This window comes from Benincasa hispida, chromosome 12 (assembly GCF_027475165.1).
Source record: "Benincasa hispida cultivar pf3 chromosome 12, pf3_genome.v1.1, whole genome shotgun sequence".
Lineage (NCBI taxonomy): Eukaryota > Viridiplantae > Streptophyta > Magnoliopsida > Cucurbitales > Cucurbitaceae > Benincasa > Benincasa hispida.
Genome location: NC_143489.1, coordinates 65,712,831 through 65,729,879, shown reverse-complemented (window position 1 = coordinate 65,729,879; position 17,049 = coordinate 65,712,831).

The following is a 17,049-nucleotide window of genomic DNA, read 5'->3' as shown; positions in this document are numbered from 1 at the left end:
CTCAATCTTAATCTTAAGTTAACTATGAACTCTTGTTTATTCAAGATTATCCTTTGATCTGCATAATGAGAGTAGTTCAACAACACTGCTCAACAAGCATCCCGTTTTAGGGATAAGACCGGATAAATAGCTGGGGACATAGTCCTGCAAGATGGAATTCACTCCTACCCATTTTAGGGTTAGCAAATAAGTTGTTCCCTTAAGTATTGATTCTTGGACATTGTCTTCCTATTCGGGGGAATATTCAAACTGTTCTATCTAAAAATGGAGGGTCACAGTTACAAGAGTTACTAAGTGTTCGTAAGTTCTTGACCGAAAATAGTAACTAAATGACTCTAGGAATAAGAGTTATTATGGATATAGTATTTGGTCAATAATTTCTTACTTTAGTGAAAGAGTATTTGACTGCCCCTCGTTAGCATCTATTCTGACTCACTAAAGGATCGTTGTAAATAAATAAAGAAATATGGGTACTTTATGATTTTTACTAAAATTTGATTTAGATGCAATTTACTCATAGAATTTGTTTATGTTTCAGCATGTCAAACTCGATTATACAGCTCTTAGCCTTCGATAAATTTAATGGAGAGGGCTATTCAAATTAGAAGTCAAAACATAAACACAATACTAGTAGTTGATGATTTGAGTTTTGTTTTAACGGAGGAACGTCCTCCTCTTCCCAATCCTAATGCAACCTGAAATGTTTGGGATATCTATGACAGATGGGTCTGGGCTAATGAAAAAGTCAGAGCTATACTTTGGCAAGCATATCTGATGTGCTTACAAAAAAGCATGAAACCACGGTCACTGTCAGAGAGATCATGGAGTCGTTGCAAGGGACGTTTGGACAGCCGTCCTTATTAGCATGACCTGATGCTATTAATTACGTTTATAATTCGCATATGAAGAAGGGGACCTCTGTTAGAGAACATGTCGTGGACATGATGGTCCACTTCAATATAGCGGAAGTAAACAGGATTGTCATAAACAAGAAGAGTCAAGTGAGTATGATAATGGAATCTCCTTCAAAGAGTTTTCTAACCTTTCGTACAAATGCTGTAATGAATAAAATTGATTACAACCTGACGACTTTCCTCAATGAACTCCAGACTTATCAATCTTTAATGAAAAATAAAGAATAAGAAGCAAATTTTTTTCCTAGGGGAAGTTTTAGGAGGGTGCTTCATCTAGTTCAAAATCTTCTGAAAAGAAGTCTGGATCTTCAAAGGATAAGAGTAACCAAATGAAGAAGAAGGAAAAAAAGGAAGAAACAAATTCCTGCTACTAAGAGCAAGACGAAAGTTGCAAAAGAAAAATGTTTCCATTGCAACGTTGATGGCATTGGAAATGAAATTGCCCTAAGTATCTTGTAGAGAAGAAAGCTAAAAAGGAAAATCAAGGTAAATTCGATTTACTTGTAATAGAAACATGTTTAGTGGAAATTTTTCACTTAACCTGGATATTGGATTCAGGTGCCGCCAATCATATTTGCACTTTTATTTAGGAAACTAGTTCCTGGAAGCAGCTATTAGAAAACAAAATGACTTTCAAGGTGGGAACAGGAGAAGTCATTTCAGCAAAAGCAGTGGGAGACATTAAGTTAGTTTCTGGTGATTCTTATATTTTTCTAGAAAATGTATATTTTGTACCTGAAATGAAAAGGAACTTAATCTCTGTATCTTGTTTGCTGGAATATATGTATAAAGTCACTTTTGATGTAAATAAAGTGTTTGTTAGTTCAAAAGGTGTTCAAATGTGTACAACTAAACTTGAAAATAACTTGTATATGTTAAAACCAACTGAGGCAAATGCCATTTTAAATATAGAAATGTTTAAAACAACATAAACTCAAAATAAGAAAAGAAAATTTTCTCATAACGCCTATCTTTGGCACTTAAGACTTGGTCACATAAATCTCAATAAAATTGAGAGATTGGTAAAGAATGGTCATCTAAATCAGTTAGAAGTCTTTACCTCCATGTGAATCATGTCTTGAGGGAAAAATGACTAAAAGATGTTTTTCAGAAAAGGGTCTTAGAGCTAAAGAACCTCCAGAACTTATACATTCAGACCTTTGTGGTCAATGAATATTAAAGCTCGGGGAGGATCTGAATATTATGTCAATCTGAGACTTTTGAAAAGTTTAAAGAATATAAGACTGAGGTTGAGAACCTATTAGTTAAAAGGATAAAAAAAATATTTTGATTAGATCGGTGTGTTAAGTATATGGATTCACAATTCCAGAACTATTTAGTAGAACATGAAATTCAATCCAAACTCACAGCATCTGGTACACCTCAGCAGATTGGTGTAGCAGAAATGAGAAATTGAACTTTGTTAGACATTCTTAGTTCTGATGAGTTATGCCCAGTTACCTCAGTCCTTTTGGGGGTATGCACTACAAGCTACTGTACATATACTGAACATGGTTCCCTCAAAAAGTATTTCAGAAATACCGTATGAGTTATGAAGAGGACGTAAAGGTAGTTTACATCACTTCAAAATTTGGGGATGCCCGACACACGTGTTGGTGCAAAATCCTAAGAAGTTGGAACGACGTTCAAAGATACGCCTACTTGTAGGATACCGTAAAGAAACAAAAAGTGAGTTATTTTATGATCCTCAAGAAGATAAGGTATTTGTATCGATAAATGCTACATTCTTAGAAAAAGACTACATAAGAAATCATCAACCTCACAATAAACTAGTATTAAATGAAATGTCCAAAGAATGTACAGATAAATCAACAAAAGTTGTTTATCAAGTTGGTCCTTCAACAAGAGTTGTTACTCTATCACATCCTTCTTATTACATGAGAATACCTCGACGTGGTAGGAGGGTTGTTCAACAGTCTGATCGCTATATGGGTTTAACCAGAACTCATGTCATCATACCTGATGATGGCTTAGAGGATCTATTGACCTTTAAACAAGCAATGGAAGATGTGGATAGAGATCAATGGATAGAAATCATGGACCTAGAAATGGATTCGATATACTTTAATTCTGTCTGGAAACTTGTAGATCAACCAGATGGGGTAAAACCTATTGGTTGCAAGTAGTTCTACAAAAGAAAACGAGACCAAATTGGTAAGGTGTAAACCTATAAAGCCAGACTCATAGCAAAAGGTTTTACTTAAAGAGAGGGGGTAGACTATGAAGAAACCTTCTCTTCTGTTGTCATGATTAAATCTATTAGAATACTTTTATCCGTTGCATGAAATCTGGAAAATGGATGTCAAGATAGCTTTTTTGAATGGTCATCTTGATAAAAGTATTTACATGTCTCAACCAGAAGGGTTTATTGAACAAGGTCAGGAACAAAAAGTTTGCAAGCTTAATATATCCATTCATGGATTAAAACAGGCATTTCGATCTTGGAATATAAGGTTTGATACTGCGATAAAATCTTATGGCTTTGAACAGAATGTTGACGAACCTTGTGTTTACAAGAAAATAGTCAACAAGACTGTAGCTTTCTTGGTCTTTTATGTTAATGATACCCTGTTCATTGGGAATGAGACAGAATTCCTTGCTGACGTAAAGAGATGGCTAGCATCGCAATTTCAAATGAAAGCTTTAGAAGATGCCCAATATGTTCTTGGAATCCAAATTGTTCAAAATTGCAATAACAGAACGCTAGCGCTATCTCAAGCATCTTATATTGACAAGATGTTGTCAAGATATAACACACAAAATTCCAAAAAGGGTATGCTACCTTTTAGACGCGAAATTCATTTGTCTAAGGAACAGTGTCCTAATACACCTTAAGAAATTAAGGAAATGAAAAGATTTTTTTATGCATTAGCAATCGAGAGCTTGATGTACGCTATATTATGTACACATCCCGACATATGCTATGTGGTTGGAATCGTCAGCAGGTTTCAGTCCAACCCTGGACATAGCCATTGGATTGCTATATATTAAGAACATCCTCAAGTATCTTTCGAGATCGAGGGATTATATGCTCATGTATGGTCCTCAGGATTTGATCCTTATGGGATACACTGATTCGATTTTTAAACTGATAGAGATTCTAGGAAATCTACTTCATGATTAGTATTCACTCTCAATGAATGAGCAATAGTGTGGAGAAGCATCAAATAAAGTTGTATTGTTGATTCGTCGATGGAGGCTGAATATGTAGCTGCATGTGAGGCAACTAAAGAAGCAATATGATTCAGAAAGTTTTTTATGGATTTGGAAGTGGTTTCAAATATGCATCGGTCGATCACCCTGTATTGTGATAATAGTGGAGCAGTTGCTAACTCAAAGGAACTGAGGAGCCACAAATGCGGAAAACACATCGAGAGAAAGTACCATCTCATCAGGGAGATAGTACATAGAGAATACGTGATAGTCACGAAAATAGCCTCTGAGGATAATCTTGTTGATCCTTTTATAAAGGCCCTCACGGCTAAAGTGTTCAAGGATCACCTGGTCGGACTGGGACTACGAGCTACATAAATCTAGGGCAAGTGGGATAATGTCAAGGGTATAATGATGCCCTAGTTTATTGTATTTTCTATTTTCTTAACATTATATATTTGTACTTTGTACATATCTGTAACCTACTAGAGTTTTAGTCCAAATGGGAGATTGTTAAGAATGTCCTAAAACTTGCAGTTCATAATCATGGAAACATATTCTATTTATCAATAAAAGTATTGTTGAAGAATTTACTCAATAAAAGTGTTATTGAAATTGTATTATATTATAAAATCCAATAAACGAATCCATGGCTATAGTATGAATACTTTTATGAATACTTTAACTTTATGTAGAGATATAAAAGATGATCAAGTTATAGTACATAACCAAAAAGGTCTACAAGTATATGGATGAGATTGGGTACCTCATCCTGGGGATACTATAAATGCAGCCTACTCTGTATACTGATACAAACGATGTGATCATAAAATCATTCATGTGGAGAAATGTGATTGGAGGCATCCTATGCAAAAGATGTTTGCATAAGACCAGACCACAAAGTAGTCACTTTTTTTTTATAACAACCATTTACTAATAAAACTGACTATTTCAATTCGATGACCTAAGGTAACTCGATCTTAATCCTGAGCTAACTATGAACTCCTATTTATTCGGGATTATCATTTGACCTGCATAGGTGAGAGTAGTTCAATAGAGCTGCTAAACAAGCCTCCCATTTTGGGATAAGACCGGATAGAGAGTTAAAGGCATAGTTCTGCAAGATGGAATTCGCTCCTACTCGTTTTAAGGTTAGCAAATAGGTCGTTTCCTTAAGTACTGATTCTTGGTCTTGAACAAAGGGGCCTCGCCCTCTCATGGCCGAGAGGAACATGGTTTATTAGTTGAACTATAAACCAATTGTTCAATAGAGGATCAGTAGTGACTTAAGGAGCAAAATGTATTTACAAGGATAAAACGGTAATTTTGACCTAACTGTAAATAAGAATGACTTGTGAATAATCGACTTACTGATTATGATTAAATCAAGTGGACATAAATATATCTACAGTGAGAAGAGTGTAACCATCGAGCTATAGTGGTAGGTCTCGATGGTTAACGAATATTGATTAATTCAAGTTAAGAATTTAACTGATTAATCTCAAATCGTTGGACTCGTGATCTGTAGGTCCATAAGGTCCCTCTACTAGCTCGTAAAAGATTAAACCTTGGATTAGAATATTGAGCGAATTTGAAACATTCCAATTCGAAATTAGGGTTTTGAATTTGAAATGTTCAAATTTCAATTTAGGGTTTGGATAATTATATTCAATATAATTAACATTTAAATTTATCGAAACTAAAGTAATTGGAGAGTTTAGAATAAGTGTTGATTTAAATATTGATTTAAACATTGATTACATGAATAGGGATTCATGTTTGAATTATGTGTTTTATTAATTTAATATTTAATATTAAATTATTATTTAATTAATTAAATTCAATTTTTTTTTAGAAATTTTATTTTTGGAAAATTGAATTTAAATTATGTTTAACTTATTTTTAAATTAAATATAATGAAAATTGGAAAAATTGGAATTTTTTGACATTTGAGTGGAATTATCCAAGTTTTCATGTTCTTAGTGGATTTCTCCAAATTTCAACACCTAGGTCACTCACTTAGTGATAATTGAAGTGTCAATTAACTGAATGAATGAGTGTTTGCATGCTTGAACTTATTAAATATTTCTTTTTCCAGAGATTTGAAGTTCATGCAATCTGAAATTTATGAAATTTCTGCAAAAAAACTCTTTTACTCTCAAGCTCTCTCAAACCTGTTTTGATCCTCTCAATTCTGAGTTTCCACCACTCAATCCAAGGCTAAGAATAGTAGAGAAGATCTTCTTAGTGATCTATTGTAGATTTGGAGATCCAATTCCGTGGTTTTAGCAAGGAGTAAGTGAAAATCTACAAAGGTATACACAATGAAACCCTCTTTCTGTTAAAAGTTGTTTTTCAGCATGTTTTGTTCTCAAATAAGTGTAATTAGAGTGCTTAAAATTTTTATTAGCTTCCGTTTTATGCATCTTTACTCTATCATATATCTAATCACAAAATGATGAGATTCATAAGAAATCCACCTCAAGTTATTTGAAACTTCGACATTTCTCATCGTAATCTCACCCCAATTCGAGCCCATCTCCGATAAAAAATGTTGACCTGGTCCTAACTTCCCCACTATTTATCCAAACGAATCACAAGATAGAAAGGTTGGCAGACTGTGTACTTCTTGCATGCAAAACGAGATTGATTGGAGGGAACGTTACAAGACACGGTACATAATTTATAGACAAGAAGGGCATAATAGACGGAATTGTCCCAATCGAGATTGTGATGCGACTTAGTTATTTATTTTTAATTGTCATTGTATTTAATTGATGATAACTTCTTTTACTTATTTATTATTTATTAATTGTCATTGTATTTAATTAATTGTATTTATTGATTGTATTTATACAATGAAGAATGTAGTTTTTATTAATTGTCATTGTATTTATTGATTGTAATCACATTGATTTTTACTAAATATTTAAGTTAAATTTAATATTATTTTTATGGGATAAGATAGACGGGGATGTTACCACAGGGCCATACAATGACTTGGTTTTATATTTACAGCAACCACAGATTCAAGGCTGTTTGGGAAGATGAGTATATCGATGCAATGCATTGTCGGCGAAGAGAGACTGTTATTCGAAGGCACGAGAACCCAGACCCTCGTATATTGAACTATCTACGAGCTGCAGGATTCTACGGAGTCTCTTGTATAAAATTTATACAACTAGACTGGCATCTGATAACAACATTAGTGGAATGATGGCGGCAGGATACACACACTTTCCACATGCTGCATGGAGAATGTACAATTACACTTCAAGATGTAGCCATCCAATTTGGACTCCCGGTTAATGGAAGACCATCAATTGGGTCTCTAAATTATGATTGGGAACAACTTTGTGCCATTCTTTTAGGTGTAACCACAAATGACGTCGTTCTTAAGGGAGGTCGTCTATGTCTACCATGGTTAGCTGATCAATTTAACAACTTCCTCCATCTATCAGACCATGCAGATGAAGAAGACCTGCAACAATATGCTCGAGCATATATTCTGACGTTGATTGGAGGATTGGTATTTCCCGGCAAATCCAACAGCAGAGTGCACCTGATGTATCTTCCTCTCTTGGTAGATTTTGATGTTGTCGGGACTTACAGTTGGGGCGTTGGATGTCTTGCATAATTGTATAGGCAACTATGCAAGGGTGCAGTTATAGATAGAAAAGACATTGCATACCCACTTTTATTGCTACAAATTTGGGCATGGGATCAATTTCCTCTTCTAGCGCCTCGACGACTCCATAGATACGAGAATAACTTAGGTGACAGACCATTTGCAGTAAGGTAAGCATATTTACCTCATTATTGCTGTGTTCATTATGAAATACTAATAGCTAAAATTCAACTTGTGATTGTTGTAGATGGCATGACAACTATTCTGTAATTAGAGCACCGACACATGTTCTAGTATAGTATAGGCATATACTAGATATACATATGCCTAACTAGGTAATATTTTATTCATTCATATATCATATATTCATAATATTTCAATCTTCTGGTTAATTCATATTTTGACACATATGCATGCAAATTATTTATGAGCTATATAATCATCTTATCCAACTATTACTGCCATACTGCCTCGATAGTAATGAGATATGGACATCCGGATGTCCACTCATATGCTTCTTCGTTGTAGAGTGGCATCACCCAGATCATGTGATGCATCAATTTGGGTTGTTGCAACAAATTCCATAACCTTGCAACACAGACGCCTGACTTCATTCACACGATCTAAGAGGCAGGCATGAGCGAGACTAGATTGCATATTTGGCTCCTCAAATTTCAATATGGGAAAATCGACAGAGTTTGATTGTTAATGGACCTCTTATTAACAACGGTGTAGGTACCGAGCCTGGATATATTGAATGGTATTCCATTATAAGCAGGCGATACATAACTAAAGTAGGAGCATCTTATCACTTGTTGGTATGAGTTTATTGTTTATTAGGATTGTTTGATTTTATTTCTTTATTGCACACCAAAATAAATTTTAAAGTCACTAACTTGTTATTCAATTCTTTTTAGGCCGAGCTTCCAAATTTTTCATTATCTGCTAAAAAAGCCTTGCGTAGACTCACCTCTATATATCGAGTGCAATATTTCGATGGTGATGTTCTAATGGAAGAACAAGGTGATTTAGCAAGACGTGAAGATGTTCTTATTCAACCTAATGTTTGGAATGAATATCCAACCACGCCACTCGATCATTTTACACATACTTCCATGATGTCCTCTCCCTCAACATTTGAATTTTTTCCAACAACCCTCAATACACTAAGTATGGAAGAAGGACAAACTTCACATGTCCATCCGAATGTCCATGACCAGTATGTGACATATCGACAACGTAGTGAAAGTATACACTTTGCAGAGGAAAGTCAACCATCAAGTGTAAGAGGGCGTGGCGATCATGGACACTATGTGACTCAACATGATCGATCTAGGCGCAATAGAGGATCTTCTTCCAGTCATGAATAAAGAACAATGTACATATGATTAAATTTATTAATAAAATTCAATTACGAAAATGTATTTGCAGTCTACAACACATCCTAAAGAACCTTGAATATTATTTACAATAGTCGAAAGTTAATATCTATATTTTTGCATAAGTTTCTAACAACTTTAAATAAAAACAATAATTTGAAATTAAAAATTAATATTGAGTATATAAAATCAATCATAGAAATTTCTTAATCTCAAAATAATATTATTGTTTATACTGTTAAAAAACTAGTAATATTACTATCACAATAAAAAACAAAATTAGTGAGATAGTTGATTTTAGGTAACAATGATTTAGAATTAAACAAATAAAATATTATTAACTATAAAAAAACATAAGTAATGAAAGAGTTGGGTTTCGGGTTGTTAAAAGAATGAAAAAAATAAAAAAAAAAATATTTTTTTTTATTATTTTATTAATTAAAGAGTTGGGTTTTAGATTTTTTTTTTATCTTTTTTTTTTTTTTTTTTTTTTTTTTTTTTTTTTTTTTTTTTTTTTTTTTTTTAATGAATGCGTCTCTTGAGACGCATTCGGATGGGGACAAAAAAAGTACCCTTTCCCCTAAATAAGTTCAAAAATCTCTCTTTTCCTTAATTAAATTTCAAAACTCCCCACAAATCTAAATAACCCAAAAACATGTCCAACGGCACAAATGTATGTAGAGAAAGAACTTGTGTTTATATATAGTTCCTAAAGAACTTGGGTTTATATATAGTTCCTAACTTTTAAAAAAAATGTTTAATAGGTCTATAAGTTCTCGATTTTGTGTTTAATATATTTCTAAAATATCTTATTAAAAAAATATTCCTAAAATATCAAAATCCAACCGGTAGGGGTGGAAACGGTAACCGAACCGAATATATGCGGTTCGGTTCAGTTTCAAATTCGGTTTTGGCACTTTAAAAAAAATCATATTATATTCTTTTTTAATTAAAAATGGTTCGGTTCGATTTGGTTTTAAATTCGATTTTGTTCTTTAAATTAAAAGTGGTTCGGTTTTAAATTCGATTTTACTCTTTTTTTAAAATATATATATATATTAATTAATTAATTAAAAACGGTTCGGTTCGGTTTTTGTGGTTTGAATGAATACACACTTTTGCATTAACCTATTTCCTCCCATATTCTTTTACCACATTTGCATCTTTATCAATTACGATGGTTGAATTCTTAGCTAAATTCCGAAAACAAAAATAAGTTTTTAAAGTCTATTTTTTAATTTTCAAATTTTGGTTTGGTTTTTTAAACTATTTGTAAAAAGTAGATAAATAAAGAAAAAATTTGGAGGGAGAAGTAATGTATATAGGCTTAATTTTCAAAAATAGAAACAAAAAGTCAAATGGTTACTAAAATGACTTTAGTTTTTAAATATTTTTAATATTCATGAGATCTATCAAATATAAAATTGAAGTGTATAGATTTATTAAACATTTTTAGTGATTAGAGTCAAAATTGAAAGTTTTGGAGATTTATAAATAACAATTTTCAAAATTTAGGAATTAAATTTGTAATTTAACTTTCATATAAATGTAATTTTAAATATATTGATATACAATATCTGGGTTAAGAAATAACAAAATTATTATAAATCTTTATAGAATTATTCACCGAAATATATAAGTGCAACCAATTTTCGTAAAATAATTTTATAAAGATCCAAAAATATTTGTATATTTGTATGTATATATATATGAAAAAACAAAAATAGAATTAAGTTTTCCAAACTTGTTTCAAGTGTATAAAAAATTAAGATATTATATATATATATATATAATTTAAAAATCAAAATAAAAAATAAATATATTTGGTGAACGAGTCATATATACGAAATGTTCAAACAATTATGTGATTTGACCCCGGGACCTGTCGCCCATTGAAGAAAAACGGAGACCATCCACACCATTGGATCATTCTCTAGCTATTGGTAATGTTTTATACATAGTATAAATAATTTTTTTTAATATTTAATGAAAATAATATACACATATAAAACGTCACCGGTTGAGGGGAGGTACGTGCCCTTCATCCGCCCTTGTTCATTAGGCCCACTTTAAGAAAAATTAACTAGTTTGATTAAATCTTATTTATTCTCTTAGGGTTACTATGTCGTTCCTACTATTCTCAAATATGACACAAATCACATATTTTTCACTTAATAACTTGAGTTTTTAAGGCTAAATAACTCACCTAAAGCAGAGTTAATTATGAACAACTTTTCGGATTCTAACTTTAAACTTTGTCTTCCTCTATTGTTTATAACGATGATAATATTAACAACTTTGAGATAAAAACATGGTGATTTTGAGTTTTTTTTTGTTAGAAGTCCCTCTTCTTCTAAAGAGGCGTGGTGGGTTGGGGGCTCAATTTGTCCAAATGGTTTGAATCGAAGGTCTTTGATTTATATGTTCTTTCTTCTGGTTAATAAAGTTTTAGTTTCTAAAAAAAAAAAAAGTAATACATATAATTTCTCAAATCATATTACACTTTGTGGGGTACTTAGGGTGAGGATATGAGTTTTTAGGAGTTGAGATATGAATTCTTTGTAGGTCTTTGTATGTCACCAATATTTTATATACATGTTCACTGGTAACAATGCACTTAGCCCTCGTCACTTCTATACTTCCATTGTTACTCTGACCACCACCTCCGACGGTTAACTCTGGCAATGACATCCACCAACTTCTACCGGTAGCCAACTCTCGCCACATTCGACCACCACTATTGATGGCCAACTCCGACGACATCTGACAACAGCCACCTCGACTAACTCCAACGACCATTATTTTAAATTATTAGTTCATAGTATTTTATAGTCGTTCTTTACAATAATTTGACATTAGTAAAAAGACATCCAACATGTATTTGAATGATCAACAACTTTGTGTACACACCGTATTTGAATTATTTAAACTTCCAAACTTAGTTGCATAAAACAAGAACTGTGGCATCCTTATCTTCACAATTCCCAAATTGAGGCCATTTACATTCACTGCTATTTAACTTTATATCAAATTATAAAATTCACCTTAGTTCTCGTTTAATAGTTATCTTCATCTTTAACCACCTGAAAGGTGAAAAAGTTAAATATTTTATTTGAAATTGTAACGTCTTAGACTAGTGATCCATGATTTGGATTCAATACTTGATGACTTTAATAATGTCATTTTTACTTATCTTGAACTATTTTTAAATGTGAAGATCATATCCTCAAACCACGGACAAGCGATTTTAACCTGAAAAAACTTCAAGTGTGAGAAGTAAAAAAATCACGGAACGATGTCAAAATCTCCACTATAATTAGTAATGGGTACAACAAGTTCTCTTTAGTCACAACTAAAGATATACACAAAATATGTCTCAACATTGATAATCTCGACAACAAACGGCAACAATAAAGAAAAATAAATTAGAAATGTCTCACTTGAAGTGTCAATTAATTACCCAATAGAAATCTATAATAACTATAGGGTCCAAATCGAAGATTCTGTCAAAATTTTAGCTCGATCAGACCACAAATTGACCCCAAAAGGCTAAAAAACAGTATCGTATGATATAGTTCTTTTTCTGAATTTCTTTATTTTCTCTCCGGCTGCTGCTTTCTTCAAACGATTGCAGCTTTATTTTAAACAAAACCTAATAGCTTATATTATAAAGATAAAATAATTGCATATATAGATAAAAAAAAATGGTAAAAACTAAAAAACTCATGCCTAACCACCATTTTGCTCGTTTTTTTCCAATTTTCTCAAATTAAAAGCTATCATGATAGCAACTATTAGTGATAGCCACTGTTAGTTGCTATCAGCTGCTATCGCTGATAGCTTCTATCAATTGCTATCGATGATAGTTGCTATCAGCGATAACTTTCAATTTGAGAAAAATTAATACAATCTTGAAATATTAGCTTTTAATTTGCTATCAATTATCAGTAGCTTAATTTGCTATCAATTATCAGTAGCTATCATTGATATACTTTCATCAATTAGAATCAAACTTGAAATATTAATACTTAAGGCTATTAGTGGCTATCAATTATAGATTTATAAATAGTGATCAACTTTGAAAGAAAACCAATAACTTTGATTACCACAGTAGTTATCACTAATAATATCTTTTATCATGGCTATCACTGATAGTAGCTACCAGTTGCTATCACCGATAGAATTTCATCAATTAGAATCAATCTTGAAATATTGATTATCAATGATAGACTTCTATAACTGGTTATCACCTTTGAAAGACTTCAATGACTGGTTACCTTTGAAAGACTTCTATAACTGGTTATCACCTTTGAAAGAAACTCGATATATAGATATCACCTAAGTTCTATCACTGATATCACTAATATTACTCATATTGTGGTTATCAGTGATAGCTTTTTCACTGATAACATTACTAATAAGATGCTATCAATGATCTCATTGATATCATGCTATCAGTGATAGTTCTCTATTACCGATAACATGCTATCAGTGGTAGCTTCTATCACTGATAACATGCTATCAGGTAGCTTCTGACATCGATAACGTCCTATCGAGTAGCTTCTATCATCGATAACATGCTATTAGTATTAGCTTCTATCATTGGTAACATGCTATCAACAGTAGTTTCTATCAATCATAGCCACAGAATACCTTTTTGCCCCTTTCTTGTCCTTCCCAAACATTTATAAGCCCCTTTTCTTTTCAATGATAAACATGTTATTAGTTATAACTTTTAGGCATTTCACTTACATTTTAGTTTGAGATTCAACTTTATTAATTAAATTCATTAAGTTGGCTATCAATGATAGATTTCTATAAGTGGCTACTAACTATGAAAATATAATCAAAGATTAAGCTACCAGTGATAGGAAATATTAGTGGTTATCACTGATAAACTTTCATTTACTATTTATATTTATTATTTGTTATAATAATCAAACTTGATGATTGGCTTGTTGGTGTTAAGTCACTTATGAATTGCGTATTTTCAAGTCTTGGGTACGAAACTCTACCTCATAATTCTTGTGGGAAAAAAAAGGAAGAAGAAAAAATTCAAATAAAAGAAAGAAAATTTTTAAAAATAAGAGAAAGAGAAGAAGTAAAAACTGAAGAAAGGAAAGAAAATTAAATAGAAAAAAAGAAGCAAAAATCGGAGAAGTGAAAGAAAAATTTAAAAAAAGAAAAAGAAAAGGTAGAAGTAGAAAATGGGAGGAAGAAAAGAAAATAAAATAATAAAAAAAAGGAAGAAGCAAAAATCGGAGAAAGAAAAGAAAATTAAAAATTAAAAAAGCAAAAATCGAAGAAATAAAAGAAATTTTAAAAAAATAGAAAATAAGAAAATGAAAGAAAATAAAAAATAAAGGAAAAAAAGAAAAATCGGACAAAGAAAAGAATAAAAGAAAATAAAAAGAAAAGGAAGAAACAAAAGCAAGAGAAAGAAAATAAAATAAAAAAAGAAAGGGAATAAGCAAAAATTGGAGAATGAAAAAAAATAAAAATAAAAAGGCTAAAAAAAGAAGGTGTGCAACAAGATAAAACAAGGGAGGATGAAAATTTTTAAATCAATAGTCAACTCATATATATTTACAGATGTTTTAAAGATGTAATATATTTTTAGATTTTTTTTCTCTTATTCTACTATTTATTACAAATATCCTTGTTTAAAGTCAATCACACTTAACTTTAAAATTTCTATAATTGAGCCATATAAAAAAAGATGCACATATCAATATAGGTAATTTTTCTTAACTATATTTTCATATACTTAGAATCTATGAATGAGATATGATTCGGTTGATTTATATAATTTTATTTTAGGGTTATAGGAATATAAGGCTAGAGTTAATGTGATTTTAATACAATTTAATCCAAAATATTTCTAAATGGCCCACCTAATCAAGAAACTCAATTATTAAAGTTTTTTTTTTTTTTTTTTTTTTTTGGAGTAGAATTATTAATGTTGATAAGTTCAAAAGAAAATAGGTAGCCGTTTGGAAACGTTAGGGAAATGTGTATTTGTCAAAGGTGGCGACAGCTAAGAATAGAAATTAGAAACCCTATTTGAATAAGACTAAATCGCCTCCCTCCCCATTCAATGTGACCATATATTTTAACATTTTTAATAATATACTCAAATTACCTTTTTGTCCTTATAATTTGTAGTTTTTTTTGTTTAAAGAAAATTATTTTAGGAGAAGATACTTCCATATAATTCAATGATTCTAGAAGTTTCAACTTATCATCTTAGAAATTTTAATTTCATCGTAATTTTGTCAAAATGAATATAGTTCAATTGACAAACTATGTATTAGCGATATCATAATTTTTCATGATGCTCTTGATACTAATAATTATTGATAATCTTGTCATGGGATGTTTTATTTAAGTATGTATAGCAGACAATAAATGTAAGTATGATTTAATTTATTAAGACATATTAATTATCGGTTAAGAGGTTACTCTCACCTCCATACCACATGGCTTTGAGCTTAATATATATAAAACTTGATCTTGATCTTCTGATTCTAAATTTTAAAAAACAGACTAGAAAGAAAGTTTTAAAATCTTAATATTTTAGTATAAATTAAATATTATTTTGAAATGAGTATAAATTAATTCTTTTAATTTAAGATAAATTAATCAAATAATTACTCCCTCTTTCTACATGGTTTAACTTCAAATGAGACCTTTTTGGATAAGGAGTTGATAATTATAGTCCTAGATTATTATAGTTGGGTTATAATAGTTTGTGTTTGAAGAGTAGATTATTTTAGTTTAGATTATAATAATATGTATTTGAGGTGTAAACTATTTTAATTTTAAAAGGAAATAGTAAACATTATAGTAAAAAATGATAAAAGTAAAATAGTAAATATTATAGTAAATTGGGGTTTTAAAATAGTGTTAATTATATCCGAGGTGGTTATTATAGTTTTAAGATAGTCCTTACTCCAAACGTCCCAAAAATGATATGTGTGTGTTTTTCTTTTACAATAAAAGTGGAAGATTCAAACCATATATAAGTTGATGGCTAAGACATATGTATGTCGATTGAGCTACATGTTCACTTCAACACCTCTGGCTCTAAGTGATATATTGTCACATTATGTTCTTTTTTTTTGAATCTAATATAAAGAAGAAATAATAAATAACAATGTTCAAAGAAAATGTAGTATATATTGAACATCACTATGGTGTGTATTTTTCCTTATATTTAAAGTTAATTTCTTGGATGAATCAAGTGTTAGTTGAGGAAAATATGTGCTTAATGGGTCATAAGTGAGTAAAGATGAGAATATCTTTCTTACTTTGAGATAATTGGAGTTAATATAAGATATTTGAGGGTAAAAGATCCATTTTAGTATAGGCTAACCTTAGTTTGATCTTTTGCAGGAAAACTGGATTTTTGCTTCAATGCATTTGTATTGTTTCAAAATCTAATAGGACTGCAGCGTGCCCAAAACTGGTTCAATGGGATTTTCATGGTCAAAACAAACTTGTTGATTTTCGGGTCCTAAGTTGATCGTGTTGGGTTGAAATCCCGAGCACAATGAAAAAAATTTAGACCATTTTCAGATTTTAATAACAAATTAACAAACGAAGTAAAATCTTGAAACTCCTATTTTCATGGATGACTCTAAGGGTTTCACCAACACGATCTTGATTCTTCTATTGCAAAATAAGTGAACAGCACCAAAAAGATTTCACCAGTATGAGATAGAAGGAGGTGAGATCTTGGACGGAATTTTCTTCGAAGAAAAAACTCAGAAGACCAAAAACATATCAAAAACTAATTCTATGATTCGGAGAGACCTAAGAGAGATGAGGAAGTTAGGGAGAAATCTCTCTCCCACCTCCATATAACTCCCACGTTGGGGATTTGTTATAACTAATTTATTTAAAATTATTGTTCGTTTAATTAATAAATTAAATCTATTCATTAAAATACATT